We start from the raw sequence: 17,500 nt of genomic DNA on the forward strand, positions 1-17,500 counted from the left end.
AAAATGTTTTGGTTGGCGAAGCTGCCTACAAGGAATCCCCCTTTCACATGATGTTGGGGCTTTTTAGGAAGGATATAATTATCTTTCTGCATTCGTGGAATCAAAGAATTGTCTCCTGTGAGCTTAGATAGATGGCTGGGTAATTCAATTTGAGAGAGAGAGAGAGAGAGAGAGAGAGAGAGAGAGAGAGAAATCTGTGAATAAAAAGGTAGATAACGAATGATGTACTGAAAATGCTGATTGATTTGCTTTCCTCAGTAATTTGCACAGTTAAGCTTATATATACATACACTTTCACGCTCACACATATATATATATACATACACTTTTATGTATAACTGAACACACACACACACACACACACACACACACACACACACACACACATATATATATATATATATATATATATACATACAATATATATACTGTATACACACAATTTATAAATTTATTTGTTTATTTATATATTTAGCTCTCATTATGAAATGTCTTCACAACTTTATTGTTGTAAGTATCCAAAATATGAGTTGGATAACATAGTGCCTAGAACAGTAGATGGGGATTTGTATAATCCAGCTCATATTTTGAATACAAGCAGCAATAAAGCTGTGAGGACGTAAAATGAAATCGGCAGGAAGAAAGAATGACCTACGAATACCCTTTGTTTGTACTATTTCTCCAGCTTTGAGTCCCTCAAATCAACGCTGAAAATTATCATGTTTAAATGTAACCCTTTCGTATAACAATGAAAAACATACCTATAAGATCAAATCAATGCTGAAAATATCATTTTTAAATGTAACCCTTTCGTATAACAATGAAAAACATACCTACAAGATCAAATCAATGCTGAAAATATCATTTTTAAATGTAACCCTTTCGTATAACAATGAAAAACATACCTACAAGAATTTGTCCTAGATAGTGTAGCAACATTGTTTATAAAATGCATGGACTATAATTCATTTTATTTGGGTCAGACGGGTAAGGAATTAAATGTCAGAATATATCAGCATGAAATATTCAGTAAGAACTTGGTGAAAGGACACTGCTCTAATGTACAACTAAGTGAATAATCACATAGAGCTGATTGGTTTATTGCTAGCATAATAACAAGGTGTATTAATATTGTCTCTAAAACCTCTTAGAATGTACAGCCAGTAAATGAAATTTCTATTAAGTTCAGATCTATACACTCCTGACCATATTCTGCTCAAGCTGTTTGAAGGCGATTTACAAGAGAAACTAAGGATTTATCAGCAATCCTCCTTAATATTTCTAGCCTTTCCTTGCTGGATTAATCCAAGACAGCTATCCCCAATCGGAAAATTAATCTAAAATGTACTGACTTTTGTATGCACTAAAATGGCTCCAAATTCATTTCGTCTTAGTTTCTTTTCACCCCTTTTTTTTAGTTTTCTGTAAAGGAAAACAGTTGTGCCGTCTTTGTCTGTCCGTCAGCACTTTATTCTGTCCGCCCTCAGATCTTATAAACTACTGAGGCTAGAGGGCTGTAAATTGGTATGTTGATCATCAACCCTCCAATCCTCAAACATACCAAATTGCAGCCCTCTAGCCTCAGTAGTTTTTATTCCATTAAAGGTTAAAGTTAGCTATAATTGTGCTTCTGGCAATGATATAGGATAGGGTACCACCGGGCCGTGGTTAATGTTTCATGGGTCGCGGCTCATACAGCGTTATACCGAGACCACCGAAAGATATATTTGTTTTCGGTGGCCTTGATTTTTTACCTGTTTTCTTTTAGAAGCGAATCTTCTTTACTTGAAAGCGCCTTTTTGGAGCAAGGGTGAAAGATGAAGCACATGGTCGTTTCACTTTCTTCGTGGCCAACTACCCTATTCTGTGAACATCATAAAAATCTTACATTAACTTAACGCCATTCTACCTCCTCAAAGGAAGAACTGAAGTGCCTATAACTGGCAGTAGGCAAACAGTCAACGACCATCCAGTGTAAGAAACAAAAGATATATAAATAAAATCGATATCCCAATTTCGTCCGCTTTATCCGGACCAATCATTGTTTATCATAGTTAGTGGGGCCAAGTGTAGCATATTACCAACCATAAGCGACCTTCCGGGAAGTGGCTGGGTTAGGGGGAGGGGGGGAGAGGAGGGTGTTATTAAACGTCTTATGGATCCTTGATACTGTTATTGGCCATTCTACACACACACGCAACAGGGTAAGTGTTGAAGATAGCCGATATAAAGGGCGTTTTATCCAATCAAAATGAAGGGGGGAGGAAATAGATTATTTTTTTGCATGTTACCAAAAGGCAATTCTATAACTTAAGAAGTCGTACTGGATAACGTTATAGTAAAAAAGTTGCCTTTAATACCTGTACTTGTCAGTGAACGTTTTATTGACAAAAAAGAAAAATTAACACATCACGTATATATTTGACATTTCAGAAGGCGTAGCCATTTCCTATCACGTGTTGAGTCATGGTCATCTTCGTTAGGCAAGTGGTTGGTTTCTTAAGTCTCACCTTACCTGGTTCTCGTCAGTTCCAACATTAGAAAGGCGAGAGAGAGAGAGAGAGAGAGAGAGAGAGAGAGAGGGGGAGGGGGAAACGCGTGTGCTATATGTCTACCGCTCATTCATTCACGAAAGCTACTTTCCCCAAAGTATATAAACATTTTTATTTTATAAATAATTACATTAATAGTTTATCGATTAGATGAATTATGTAACAGAACGAGTAATCGACACGTCGCCTACAAACGTTTTAATAAACATTCACCAAACAGTCATATGTAACGTTTGAAGCGTGAATAAAGTACATGGCAACTAAAAATTCACAAGATGGCAACTCTCCCGGCCCAGCTGATGTCAGGCAGAGCCATCTCGCGGCGGCCGCCGGAACCCTCTGGTGTTTTGTTGATAGTTTTAGATGGCATTCGCCAGTGCCAAGATCATCAGTACTACATGTGGTCCTACGCCGTCGGGATGCGGGTCTACTACTCTCTCCCAATCGCCTGCCAGGAACTACCGTAGTTGACGAGGGGGGAAATTACTCAGTGGAGGAAGAGAGCAAATGACTCGCAGAGGAATAACGGCGGAGTGAGAGAAAGAAAGAGAGAGGGAGAGTGATTTGGTCAAGGCTTCATCGTCGTCGTTCGTGTGACTTGAATACGACACCTCCTCCCCCATTTCGATTTTGTGTACGAGGCCAAGATTATAATCCCGTTCGGAACGTTTGCGGAATTGGACGTTTTCACCAACGTTGTGCCGTCGATATATATATGTAAAGCAAGTGTATATTTCTCGGGGGGAGAGTCGTGTGAACGGTCGTGATCTTCTTCGGCGAGCAAATGCTCAGATGCTGCTGTGCTGCCGCTGACTTTGACTGCAGTATAGAAGGAAGGGGGAAGGCATTGCAGTGACCGCTCAATCATCATTTTTTTTTATGTTTTCTCCTCTCGTTTTCGAGTGTCGAGTGAATTCCGTGTTCTGGGAAGACTCGCCTGCGTTGTGCCTGCCGAAGGGAGAGAAATTCGCGGATTCGCACGTCCAGGCCAGGTAAATACGGGCGCCCTAAAGATCACTTCTTAATAAACCTGTGCGATTTTCGGGGGGCTGCGGCAAACTTCGTTATAGCGAACACCCCTACGGTATATACCTTCGTTAAGGAGCCGACGGGTGAAAGCTACGGGTACGTCGTTGGTTTGCGTTATATATCGCGTCCACGGGCGATTGACAGATGAAGTGTCCAACCGTCAACAGAAAAAGGTTTGCAATAGACGCCGTCGCTTTGAGACGTAGTCGGGACAGGACGGCACCATCAGAGCTTTATTAGAGACCGAAGAAGTTGTGGTACGTCTGTGAGGAAAAAGGTAGTGTTTTCTTTCTTGATGTTTTGTTTTTGTTTTGCGGTGTTTGCTGATAGTGATCTGAGGGAACTTTCGTGGTAGGGCTTTTCTTCCCCCCCCCCTCTTTTTTTAGGACTGCTGACCGCTAGGCTAGGCTAATGGATTTGTGTTAGTGAGTGTGTGTCTATGTAACAGCACTGTAAAGTTATTTTGTGCGTTATTTGTTTTGTTTTTGTTCTTGTGGCACTCATGTGGTTACATTATTATGTATTAAGAAGCCTACTGTAGCATGCCCTCTTTACAAAAAGCTGTTCAGGCCTATCTGTGATTTAGGCAGTATTATTCGTAGTAACAGCATATATTGTAATTATATTTAGATATTCTTATATTGATTTTTGCTTATCTTGTCCTTACAAAGGGCATAATATATTCGTATTTTCTACAATGACGTTTATACACCACGTTTTACTACCCCCATCTCATGGCACCGCAAGGCCTATCGTAGGCTTTTGACTTTTACTCCCAGGCCTATGGAGTGGCAGGGAAATTTTGACTTCCTTCCCATGGTGATGTTTTAAATTATGTATTTTGATGTTCTTATTATTAGGAAAGTTCAAATGCGCGAACGTCTTAGAAATATGTTACTGAATGAATGAGGAAAAAGGTATATATTGGAAATGTGGGTAAGACTAATGTTCCCCGACCATGATTCTGTTACGCTTCTAAGAGAACGTGAATTAAACTGAAATAATGGAGTAGTAAAGATCCATTTCTTTAAGGTAAAGTTCGCGTATTGATTTTATATAAATATAAGTATATAAATACAAGTAAAACGTGGTAAAGTAACGACTTACTGTATTTATTGCTTCGTCACATGAAAAATAAGCATTTGAATAATTTAGGGAGATTACGCTTTCACAATAGTTTACGGTTTACGTGGCTTTCATAAACGGCATTTACCAGCCCACGGCATTTCGGAGCTCGGAAGAGCTTTAGAGCCGAAGGTTGGGTCCGTCGGCGAAGGTGTTCCATTCTCTCTCTCTCTCTCTCTCTCTCTCTCTCTCTCTCTCTCTCTCTCTCTCTCTCTCTCTCTCTCTCAAATGGTGTTATTTCGGTCTGTTTCATGGATGAGTGAATTCCGGTTTAGCAAATACAACAACATTTGAACGGTATTAGATACCTTTAAAAATAACCTCATTCTGCCCAAATGTCCATTCTCTCTCTCTCTCTCTCTCTCTCTCTCTCTCTCTCTCTCTCTCTCTCTCTCTCTCTCTCTCTCAAACGATGTTATTTCAGTCTGTTTCATGGATGAGTCAATTCCGTTTTAGCAAATAGGACAACATTTGAACGGTATCAATTACCTTTAAAAATAGCCCCATTCTTCCCAAATGTTACCAGTTGCTTCTTTAGGATGGCGTAGAAGCCAAAGACAATTATGTAAGTGATTCGGTGTTGACATTAGTCCATCCACTGGACCGTTAAGACTGAGAAGGGGGTGCTGCTTAATTTGTTGAAGCATGGCACCTGCTTATTTCCGGGTATACCTGACTTTTGAGAGTGAACGGATGAAGGAGGTAATTACCCTCTTTCTGTGGTGTTTTCGAAAAGGGTGTTGTGTATAATTCGAGTGGTATATTGGGGTTTGTTGAGGAGGTAGGCTGTCTCCAAATGATACATGTAATTTGCTGTAGTTTGTATGAATTTTTTTATGAGAAATTGATGGATGCGGAGTAATGGAGGATTTATGAATTATATGTAGGGTAATTAAATGAATAGTTTTTATCTTGGTTTTAAGTTACACAACACACACACAAACGCATCTCTCTCTCTCTCTCTCTCTCTCTCTCTCTCTCTCTCTCTCTCTCTCTCTCTCTCTCTCTCTGTTATATATATATATATATATTATATATTATATATATATATATATATATATATATATATATATATATATATATATATATATATATATATATATATATATATTAAATGCCAGTGCATTTAAGAGAGAAAAAGACAGCAACATATATAGTTCTATACATATATACACATATATAATTTTTCATACATACGACTGCATTTCGGAATCCAAAACGATCTCGTGACGCCAGTGTGTGTAAACCAATGAATCAATCTTGGCGTAGCATGATGTGGAAGGTTCCAACGACTTGCCAATTAGTCCTAATCACATGAAGATTGGTCTAAACAGTTAGCAGTGAATATTTCCTTGTTTCAGACGTTTAAATAGACCCGACAAACCAAGCTAATTACCTGGAGGACTTGCTCCAAGTTCGCTCTAATCGCTCTAAAAGCACCATTGACAGTTGCTTGCAAGTGTAGCCTGGGAGGCGGATGGGAGGGGGTGGCTTAGGGTGGGGGCGGGTTGCTTGATTTGGAAGCTTCCAAGCGGGTAATTATGCTTTAATAACTGCCCCCCATTTACTTTCATCCCCTACCCCCCTTACTCCTCCTCCTCTCTCTCTCTCTCTCTCTCTCTCTCTCTCTCTCTCTCTCTCTCTCTCTCTCTCTCTCTTTCGTCATAGAGAGATGTGTACCGGATTCATCTCCGTGAACTTTGGTTAGGCTAATGCTCATGTTCTGGTATTACTTGATTGAGATATTACTTGTTGAAATTATTGTGGATTATCGATATTCCAGCGGATTATAGGCAATTTTTAATTTTATTCTGGATTTTAACTGTTATGAATTATGAACTGAACGATTTTGCGTGTACATTGTATGTTAGAAATAATCCAGAATGGCGGTTTTAACTTTGCTTTCATACAGGATGCTGACATGACTGAATTAATACCTGATTAGACCTACTCAGATTTTTGACATTACCACCGGCTTTGAGTGTAACGATCAGTGATGCAGTTGCAAAATTAATTCGGTGGTGGGTTGTAGAGAGGCTAATAAGTAGGCCTACAACATTTCGAGAACCCACAGCGCTGTTTTGTAGCGCTATGCTTCTACACTTTGGTATTAGACCTATGTTGCTCTTAATATTGTGGATGCTCGTAATTTGTTGGTTTGTGATTTCACCTGCTTTTGATGACGTCTTTGATAATAATAATAATAATAATAATAATAATAATAATAATAATAATAATACTGTAATATTGTCAGCGTTCCCATTGTGGTATTATTATGCGAAAACATTTTTTGTTTTCCGTTTCTTTGACCACCATTTTTTTTTTTTTTTTTATTTGAGAAGGAGTTTTCTAAAACGAACAACATTCCTGCGGTTTTTAATTCCGCCAAATTCTGGTAAGAGGTTGGCTGTCTGCGTGGAAGGAAATTTTGTAGTACGATATATATATAGAAAATATTTAAAATATACAAAAGTTGGAACATTTTCATGACACGTCTTATCACCCGATAACGTGGTCCACCGAAGACTGTGATTACCGGAACCGACCAATGGAAGACGCCTAGTGTTGCTTATCAGTATGTTAACTCCGCCCATTAAGCTTAAACACACTCCCATAACACCTCCACATGAAATGAAGAACATGGTCGACGCACGGACAGAAAGAGAGAGAGAGAGAGAGAGAGAGAGAGAGAGAGAGAGAGAGAGAGAGAGAGAAATATAAGTTGTGAATTAGGTATCTGGTTGTCGTTCGGCTGTGGTTTGCTGCAGCCAAATTGGAGAAAGTCGGGGGCGGGGAGGAGAGCGCTTGCAACCTCATCCCAAGAACGTTTACGGCTGAGAATATATATAGATATGTATGTATATATGTATAATTATATATATATATATATATATATATATATATATATAAATGAATTATATATAGGCCTATATACTGTATATAGACCTACTGTATATATATAATATATATATATATATATAGGTCTATATATATATATATATATATATATATATATATATATATATATATATATATATATATATATATATATATATATATCTGATTATTCCTAAGGCTGACAGATATATTTTATCACCGGACATGTCCTGACTACTTTTATCGGACACAAGAGAGCAAGAGCGTGTTTGGTCTCTCTCTCTCTCTCTCTTTCTATCTATCTCACTGGGGACCGCTGCTGGTCGTCTCTTGTTAATAAATCTTTTTGTTTTTATCGCAAAAACGAACGTTTTCGCTCTTTGTTTTATGGGAGACATTATCTGTGTACTGCTGGGAACATGTTGCTTATTTTAATGGTCAGTGTGATTTTTGATTGGAGAGAGAGAGAGAGAGAGAGAGAGAGAGAGAGAGAGAGAGAGAGAGAGAATGTGTGTGTGTGTGTCAGGGACATACGCAAGAGAGAGAGAGCCAGGAACATACGCAGAGAGAGATAGAGCAACCAACTTACAGTGAAGAGAGAGAGAGAGAGAGAGAGAGAGAGAGAGTGTCAGGGACATACGCAAAGAGAGAGAGCCAGGAACATACACAGAGAGAGGGCCTACTTACAGAGAGAGAGAGAAAGAGAGAGAGAGAGACCAACTTACAGTGAGAGCGAGAGAGAGTCAGGGACATACGCAAAGAGAGAGAGAAAGAGAGAGCCAGGAACATACGCAGAGAGACCAACTTACAGTGTGCGTGTGTGTGTGTGTGTGTGTGTGTGAGAGAGAGAGAGAGAGAGAGAGAGAGAGAGAGAGAGAGAGAGAGAGAGAGATATGCCTCGGTACAGGGAATCTGTGTAAGGAGTAATTTACGGTCTGCGTAGACTAGATCTTAATAATTTCGTTCTTCTATATTAAAAACATAATCCATATAGCGTTTCATTCTGGTAATATAAATTCTATACTGATATTATATGTTGATATATTATCGAAAATAACTTGGTGACTTTATTATGTCGATGATATGTTTACTTTTATCAGAAAGAAGGAAAAGTAATTGGCAACTATTTTTTTTTTTAGCTTTTAACATATATTTCTGGATTGATATATCAATAACATCAAAGACTGGCGTACAACAGTGAATTACATAATGTTTATGAGTTGAGCTAGTGAGAGGACTATAGTCTTAGCTCTTTCTAGTGCAACAGTGGTAAAAAAATGACGTCAGTATTCAAGCAATGATGCAACTGAATCATACAAAGCAAGTTGTTGTTCTGCATTATGAAGGACGTTATGTTGCTCTGCATTCTATTGTTCAATAATCTCTGACAATTAAATTGAAGTTTATTACTCATACGCTATAAGTGGTACACATAGGACAAATTATATACCTTCAAATTGCATTGTATATAGGCAAAATGTATCCAGCCTGAAATCGTATTGGCTATACCACACCATGTCCCAGCATACATTATACGGAGCATTGTTGCAGTGTCCCTTTTAGGTCTAAATTGCGAAGTGAACAAAAAACAAGAAAACACACACACACACACACACACCGGATGTCTCAACTCTGAAACTCTCTTAACCAAAGGGGTTATACAACTATAAGGTCCAAAAAAGAGGAGGTCTAACCACGTGCAGATGAAATGAGGGTTAGCCATATTTACAAGGCGATATAACTATTTAACTATTTCTGTTCGTATATATTTACGCAAATATAATGTCGACAGAGTTTGTCTCATATACTCGCTGGAGATACTACAACTAGGCTACACGCAGGTGAATGGTCAATTTACATATATTTACATTTCATTCATGGCCACTAGCTTTACATTCACAGATTTTGTCAGCTTTTTTTTTTTTGCCGTTTTCGTTGGTGGCTTTCTGAGAGAAACTTTATTGTTTGAGTCTGTTTTCGCCTTAATAACACTTGAATATATTTTTAAAGGATTTTAATCGTGGCTTTCTCAGGGCAGATTTACCGTTTTTGAGTCCATTTTCGCCATGATAACTTTTCGATATATTTTCCCAGGTTTTTAATTGTTTCGAAAGCGTATTTTATTTATGTATCTATTTTTAAGTTTCCCACTTTTTTCCTGATGACACCTATCCAAGTGTTTTTCAAGTGTAATCCTTTATTCAGCAAATGCATGAACGAGAAAGCCTCCAAAAATGTTCCAGATATTTTTCTCTCCGTAGGGGGTTAGCGAAGTCAGTGCACAGTCAGTGCACCTCATGCGGTGCAATGTAGGCATTACTTGGGGTTCTTTGCAGCGTCCCTTCGGCCCCTAGCTGCACCGTTGTTCGTACTCTTCTTTTTTCATCTTACTTTTCCTCCTGTTACACCTTTCAAACCCTTTTTAACCCTCAATTTCCCTTTCAGCGCTGAGTGACGTCATAGGTCCCAGTGCTTGTCCTTCTACAAGCCTCTTTGGCTTCTCCCTATTACTAGAGCTTAGTTTTATTTCCGAACAGCCTTTTTTTTTTCCTTCGACAGAACCCCAATTGTTTGATAAGCAAAATTAACAGAGAGATAAGAGAAGCAACCGCCTGGTACGTTATTGCCGTCACAGTATCCATCAGTTTCATAGCTTGATCCCAAAAGAGAGAAACGTCATATCTTACATGTGATCTAGGCTAACCCGATTCTTTACTGGAACAGATAACATAAAGTTTTGCAACACCTGTAACACCTGTGGTTTGACATTTTGATTCAACCTTGATTGTACAGTGTGGCCACATATACAGTATATGTATATATATATATATATCATATATATACATATTATTTATATATATATATATATATATATATATATATATATATATATATATATATATATATATATATTTTATAAATATATATATTATAATTGATAAGTTCTCTGTCACCGATTAGTTCGAACCGCTACCTGGTTTATAAACAACGACAGACAGTGAGTTTGACCACTTAGCTATCAATGTATATATGTATGCACATATATATATATATACACATATGTATATATATATATATATATATGTATATATATATATATATATATATATATATATATATATATATATATGCCATCATAGCCAGAATAAAAAAATAGAAATCACACTATCTCTGTAGTTAAAAAAAATCGATGAAATCACGAAAGTTATTTTCTTCAGGTGAGGAAATAAATGGACAAATCAGAGAACAGGTGCGATTGAAATTATAAAAAGTTGGTCGTGAAATGAATGTCAGTAATTCCGTTAATGAATCGATGAGGTTTTTCCGTTTTGTTACGTATGTGTTTGATTTTTCTTGTTAAAGTGTATATATATATTATAAATATATGTATATATATGTTTATAGATATATATGTATTATGTATATATGTTTATAGATATAAATGTATTATATATATACGGTATGTATATATATGTTTATATATATAAACATATATTTTATATATGTATAAAACAAATATATATATATATATATATAAATTTATATATATATATATATATATATATATATATATATATATATATATATATATATATATATATATATATATATATATATTATACGTATATGTATATACATACATAAACACACTCTCGATGGACCCATAGTAACAAGATACAGCAATTTTAAATTGAGCCCCAGGATGCTATAATTGGATATTATCTGTCGAATTCTTGTACCAACAGGAAAAGAACGCGTAGCGATGATACGACTTTTTACGCTCTCATGTTGCGTTTGCAGTCTTTTTTTTTTTTCTTTTTTTTCTTTGGGTCATTTCCGCCGGATGGTCTTGCTGTCGTCTCCGTTGGTTGGGCAGAATCGGGCGGTCCACACCAGGCCTGATAGGTTCCTCCCCCCCTTTTTTTTTTAACCTATCGTCCTTTAAGGCACCTCCCCTCTCCTTCAGTGACCTTTGCTGTCATTATTATTATTATTATTATTATTATTATTATTATCGCAAATATCACTGTAAAGTTATTTTGTTTTAACGACGTTATTATTATTATTATTATTATTATTATTATTATTATTATTATTATTATTATTATTGGTTCTATTGAATATGTATTGCTGCTTAGCTGCATTTATTTTATAGAAGACTTTTTCTATTTTCCTTATTGCGGACTTCTCTTCAGTGGAGGTGCGTGCTAACAGCTCGCCTTATTTGTCATTTCATGGGGGGAAAAGTCAAAATCTGATTTGCTTCTTTATTATTCTATACAGTTAGTTTATACAATTATTGCCGCGACGCGTTTCGACAGACCCTTCTGAGAAAAACCAACAATGAATACGACGCAGGAGGCATCGCTCCTACCCACGAATTTAAGAAGAATAATGCAGAACACCCACCAAATCCAACGAATACCTGAAAACGACAACCCTGAGAATGGAGATGCCCTGATGAGCGAGGCGCCCTTCGAGACAATCCCCGACTACGACAGAAAAGAGTAGATAATGACATCATTTTTAGCAGCCAAACTACCGATGATGTCAGCCGGCATGACATCACGCAACGGCAGGCCAATCGGGAACGCTGGAATGAATGACATTCCCAGGTTGCGAAGATCTGTCAGGATCGAGCTTCGCCGCAGAAATTTGGCTTGAAGTTCGCTGACTGCAACCAATCAGAATTCGCCATCCATGACCCCCGCTGAAGCCCGTGTATAAATTCAGAAGGACCTATGCAATCTGCCAGTCCTCTACTAGCTCCCGCTGGAGAATGACAGAAGGGTCTGTCGAAACGCGTCGCGGCAATAATTGTATAGAACTAACTGTATAGAATATATAAAGAAGCAGAATCCAGATTTTGACTTTTCCCCATGAAATGACAAATATAGGCGAGCTGTTAGCACGCACTCCACTGAAGAGAAGTCCGCAATAAGGAAAATAGAAAAAGTCTTCTACAAAATAAATGCAGCTGAAGCAGCAATAATATTCAATAGAACCTGTTTAAAAGAGGGTCTTGCCAAATTATATTATTATTATTATTATTATTATTATTATTATTATTATTATTATTATTATTATTATTATTAAAAATACTCGTAGTAGCATGGGTCTTAAAATGGAGAAGCAAATCCACAGTTATGTATATGTACATATATTTAAAGGTAAATCAATATAGATTCTATATTGATTTATCTTTAAATATATGTACACACATAACTGTGGATTTGCTTTCTCCATTATTATTATTATTATTATTATTATTATTATTATTATTATTATTATTATTATTATTATTATTATTATTCGTAGTGTGCATACATTCATCCTTAAGAAACGTAAAAAAAAAATGACTCGTTAAACGAGCTTCTATGAAAAAGAGTCATTTGTCTAAAGCTAAGAATTGAGACGAGAAATTTGGTGGGAAATCTGACTCTGCCCCTCCTCGATAACCTTCTGAGAATTTCAATTTTTTTTCCCTAAAGTGGTCTAGAGAGCCCTAGATGTGGTCTAGAGAACCCTAGGTGTGGTAAAAGTAGAGGGCTGTATTCTAACTATATTTTAAAAGCCATGGGAAGCCTTGTTAGGCTAATAAAAGGAGTATTCAAACAAATTGCAAAGGAGGAAATAATTTGTCGTTAATAGGCCTATAGGCCTATATGTACAGAGCACACGCATGCACTCAGATAATGAATTTGGCTGCTCTCTCTCTCTCTCTCTCTCTCTCTCTCTCTCTCTCTCTCTCTCTCATATATATATATATTACATATATACATATAGTTTATACATTTATTTATATTATATATCGGTCTCAGATATACAGTTTATACATTTATTCATAGAGAGGTCTCAGAGAGAGAGAGAGAGAGAGAGAGAGAGAGAGAGAGAGATATGCATTCCATCCCAAAATCAGTCTAATTCTTTGACTACTTAGCTTTGGAATTCTGTTCCCTCTTTTGTTTTTCCCGACTCACACACTTTCCTTCCATAAAGGCCCTTAATCCATCTTTTTTCTTCTGCCCATTAATTTTTGTACTACTTTCTTCGGGCCTGGGCAAGAATACGGCATTAGGTTGCTCGTCGCATAGTCATTTGCTCTTTAAAAAAACGTTAAAATAAAGAAAACTCATGAATGAAAATGAAAGCTGGGAAGTTTCAGTGGCGTCCTCCAAGGTCACGTTTTGGGTGCATTAGATAATTTGCCTCGTGTGTCCTGTTAATGAAGATGATGGCGTTGCTGTCATCACCACTTCATCTGCTGTTATTACTGGTGCCACTGTTATTGCAAAACTGCTCCACAGTTACGCGAAGAGTTGCGTTTTTATGCTGTATGAAGAAGCATAAATTACTGTAAATATTGTAGTAATTAATTTTTGATACACTGCAGTACTCTATAAGCTCATATTTGTGGGTTGCGTTTCGTCATTATTGTCAATAACAGTGCTTGAAGCAGGTTCAGAATTAAGGGGTGTGTGTATGTGTATGTGTGTGTGTGTGTGTGTGAGAGAGAGAGAGAGAGAGAGAGAGAGAGAGAGAGAGAGAGAGAGAGAGAGAGAGAGAGAGTATGTATGTGTGTGTTTTGTATATGAGGATAAATGTTCCAGTGATTCAGTTTGTGGAATTCAGGAAACTCGGATTAAAAATACAAAATTCTCACCTGTAAAAATAAAACCTAATTGTACACACTTTCCTTCATTGGTAATGCCCCGCAGGTGGGTAGCGCCGTTAGTGCACCTCATCCGGTGCACTGTAGGCATTACTAAAGGTTCTTTGCAGCGTCCCTTCGGCCTCCAGCTGCAACCCCTTTCATTCCTTTTACTGTACCTCCGTTCATATTCTCTTTCTTCCATCTTGCTATCCACCCTCTCTTAACAGTTATTTCACAATGCAAGCTGCAAAGTTTTCCTCCTGTTACATCATTTCAAACTCACCTACTCTCAATTTCCTTTCCAGCGCTGAATGACTTCATAGGTCCCAGTGCTTGGCCTGTGACCTAAACTCTATAATCCACTCATCGGCAATAGAAGACTTTTCTCTTCTATAGAATCCTTGTATTAAATTTATGTGAAGATCCCTTTCGACTGATATTAATCGAGAATATTTAAAAGAAAAAATAAAATTTGTGCCTCAAAATGTTCTCGACATCAAGTTATGATTTATAAACCGTTTTTTTTTTTTTTTTTTTTTTTTTTTTTTAGGTATTGGAGTACCCGGCTGTAGCAGTGTCGTCACGTATAGTTTTTCATAGTCTGTTTTTGTCAGTCGATTGGTGAAGGTTTTTCTTCGTAGAACTTTGTGAAGGAAAAGTACTTGCGATTTAAAGTATTCTAGAATTCTTTTGAAATTGCTTTATAATTTTTTTTTTTTTTTACCTTGTGCGCACTTGGGAATATTGTCTGACTATCATTGCAGTATTTGGGTCTGAATCGTTGTACGCCTGAACAGTATTATAACAGTGTTTCTTCGTGTATTTTTTTTTTTTTTAGTTCACGAACAGTTTTGTAAATTTGTTTTATTCGTTTTCTTGGTAGTTATAGGGCGGGATTATAGGCCCATTGGGATTGACTTTCAAGATCCATTACAATAGTTCTTTTAGATTGGTCTCGAACTTTTGCCCTACCCGCGCAACAACTCTCGCTGCTGGGAAATATACATGGTATATAAACATACGCTACCGGGGAATATATATATGTATATGTATGTATATATATACAGGTGTATCCCAAAGCCAAATCAAAAGTCCTTCAATATAGGCATATATATATACAAATATAAAAATACGTTAAAATATATATATATATATATATATATATATATATATATATATATATATATATATATATATATATATATATATATATATATATATATATATATTATATACTTTTAACAGGCTATTGATTTTTTCTCAAGACAAAAAATCTTCTCTCTCTCTCTCTCTCTCTCTCTCTCTCTCTCTCTCTCTCTCTCTCTCTCTCTACTCATTTTGACATATCTGTCCTCTCTCTACTTCTTCCCAGTTTGTTGCCAGTACACGTCAAAGCCCTAGCGATAACAAATATGGGAGGCTTAGGCTTTTTTTGAAAATAGGCCTAGACCACAGAGGCAGCCAGGCACTGACACCCACCAGTGTCATCAGTATTATTCCTCCCAAAACTTTGTGCGGTTTCCTCCAAAAAAATTAGGCGCTCTGAAGCTTAAGCGAAGTCATGAAGTAGGCCTAAGTGGGGTGGGCGTTCAGAGGAAGAAGAAGAAGAAGAAGAAGAAGAAGAGAGAGAGAGAGAGAGAGAGAGAGAGAGATATTCCTCTTGTCTGTTATTTGAGGCAGAGAGAGAGAGAGAGAGAGAGAGAGAGAGAGAGAGAGAGAGAGAGAGAGAGGCCTTAGTAGAGAGATTGCTCTTGTCTGTTATTTTTGAGAGCAGAGAGAGAGAGAGAGAGAGAGAGAGAGAGAGAGAGAGAGATTCCTCTTGTGTTATTTGAGGCAGAAGGGGACAAGGTCACTTGTACTTACATAGGGTGAAAGAAAAAGTGTAATGGTACCGGAAGACATTGACAATGTCACAGGAAAGAGAGAGAGAGAGAGAGAGAGAGAGAGAGAGAGAGAGAGAGAGAGAGAGAGAGAGAGAGAGAAGGGTAATGTACCTTTTTGAAAGTTGTTGAGAATTTTTTTCCTTTGTTGGTGGGGAAGGGGAGGGGAGGACCGTTAGATTGCTACTTCCACGCCCTCTTGTTAAATCTACCTGCTACCCACCTCACTGGAGTGACCACCAGGTCCATAAGTTAACGCTTAGATCAGTGTAGTTCAAATGAGTGTGTGGTCATGAAAATATGACATACTTTCTTGTTTCTTTTTTTCTCTATTCTTTCATGAAATGTCATATGAAATATTCTTTTCTTGTTTCCTTACTTTCTTGTTTCTTTTTTTCTCTATTCTTTTTTTTTTTCCCATGTCATTTCCTTGAAATATTCTTTGTAACGAAAGAGTACGCGGACTAAAATCTGTCTTCACGCATTTCAGTTTTTTTTTTTTTTTTTTTTGGTGGGGTTATATTCCATGTCACGTGTTTCAGTAGCATGCTTTAAAAATCGAATAAATAATTGGTCTTGTCTTGGCTACTGAATTGTTAAAACAATTTTGAAAACAAGTCCTCAAAGTCTTGGTTCTCGTTAGGCGTTATCTGGGTATAATGATGTTTTTGCGGTGTCAGAATTTTCGGCAGTCTTTATAAAACCGAGATGATGATTCGCCAAAGTTTTCGTTAAATTTGTCAACAGAGTTTTCTAAAGCTGAGATCACTGTTGACATCACTAAAGGTTCTTTGCAGCGTCCCTTCCTTAGGCGTCTAGCTGCAACCCCTTTCATTCCTTTTACTTTACCCCCGTTCATATTCCCTTTCTTCCATCGTACTTTCCACGCTCTCCTAACAAGTCGTTTCTTAGTGCAACTGCGAGGTTTTCCTCCTGTTACCTTTCAAACCTTTTTATTACTATCAAATTTCCTTTTCAGCGCCGAATGACCTTATTGATCCCAGCGCTTGGCCCTTGGCCTAAATTCTATATTCTAATCTATATTCTAAAATTGAGATTAAAATAGTTTTGGGTGATTAATTAATTTTATATATAAGCTTAAGCATCACGAATCGTCTAATAAGAAATTGTATAAAAAATAAAGCTTTTTTGGTTTTATCAAAACGTTTTAATGGCTGATAAGATCCATTTCTCTGTTCCTTGTAGCTAGATAGTGCCGTCAGTGTACCTCACGTGGTACACTGTAGGCATTACTGGAGTTTTTCGCCAGCGTTCTTTCGGTCCCTAGTTGCACCCACTTTTACTCTTTTACTTTACCTCCATTCCTGATTCCTTTCTTCAGTCTTGCTGTCCAGCCTCTCTAGCTATTACTACTGAATTTT

The 17,500-nt window shown here is 37.1% G+C and overlaps 1 protein-coding gene across 7 annotated transcripts in view; it reads left to right on the top strand.

Moving 5' to 3' along the window:
• The first annotated feature begins 2,857 nt into the window (after positions 1–2,857).
• Mgat4a (alpha-1,3-mannosyl-glycoprotein 4-beta-N-acetylglucosaminyltransferase a) overlaps positions 2,858–17,500 on the top strand; it is a 377,735-nt gene continuing 363,092 nt past the window's right edge. For 3 of the 7 annotated variants that reach the window (XM_067100286.1, XM_067100292.1, XM_067100293.1), the window contains exon 1: positions 2,928–3,838. The gene's annotated coding sequence lies outside the window, so the exon portion shown is untranslated. Of the gene's footprint in view, positions 3,859–17,500 lie in introns of all 7 variants that reach the window. The other 4 variants (XM_067100285.1, XM_067100294.1, XM_067100291.1 and 1 more) reach the window with 3 other exon arrangements.

This window comes from Macrobrachium rosenbergii, chromosome 56 (genome assembly GCF_040412425.1).
Source record: "Macrobrachium rosenbergii isolate ZJJX-2024 chromosome 56, ASM4041242v1, whole genome shotgun sequence".
Lineage (NCBI taxonomy): Eukaryota > Metazoa > Arthropoda > Malacostraca > Decapoda > Palaemonidae > Macrobrachium > Macrobrachium rosenbergii.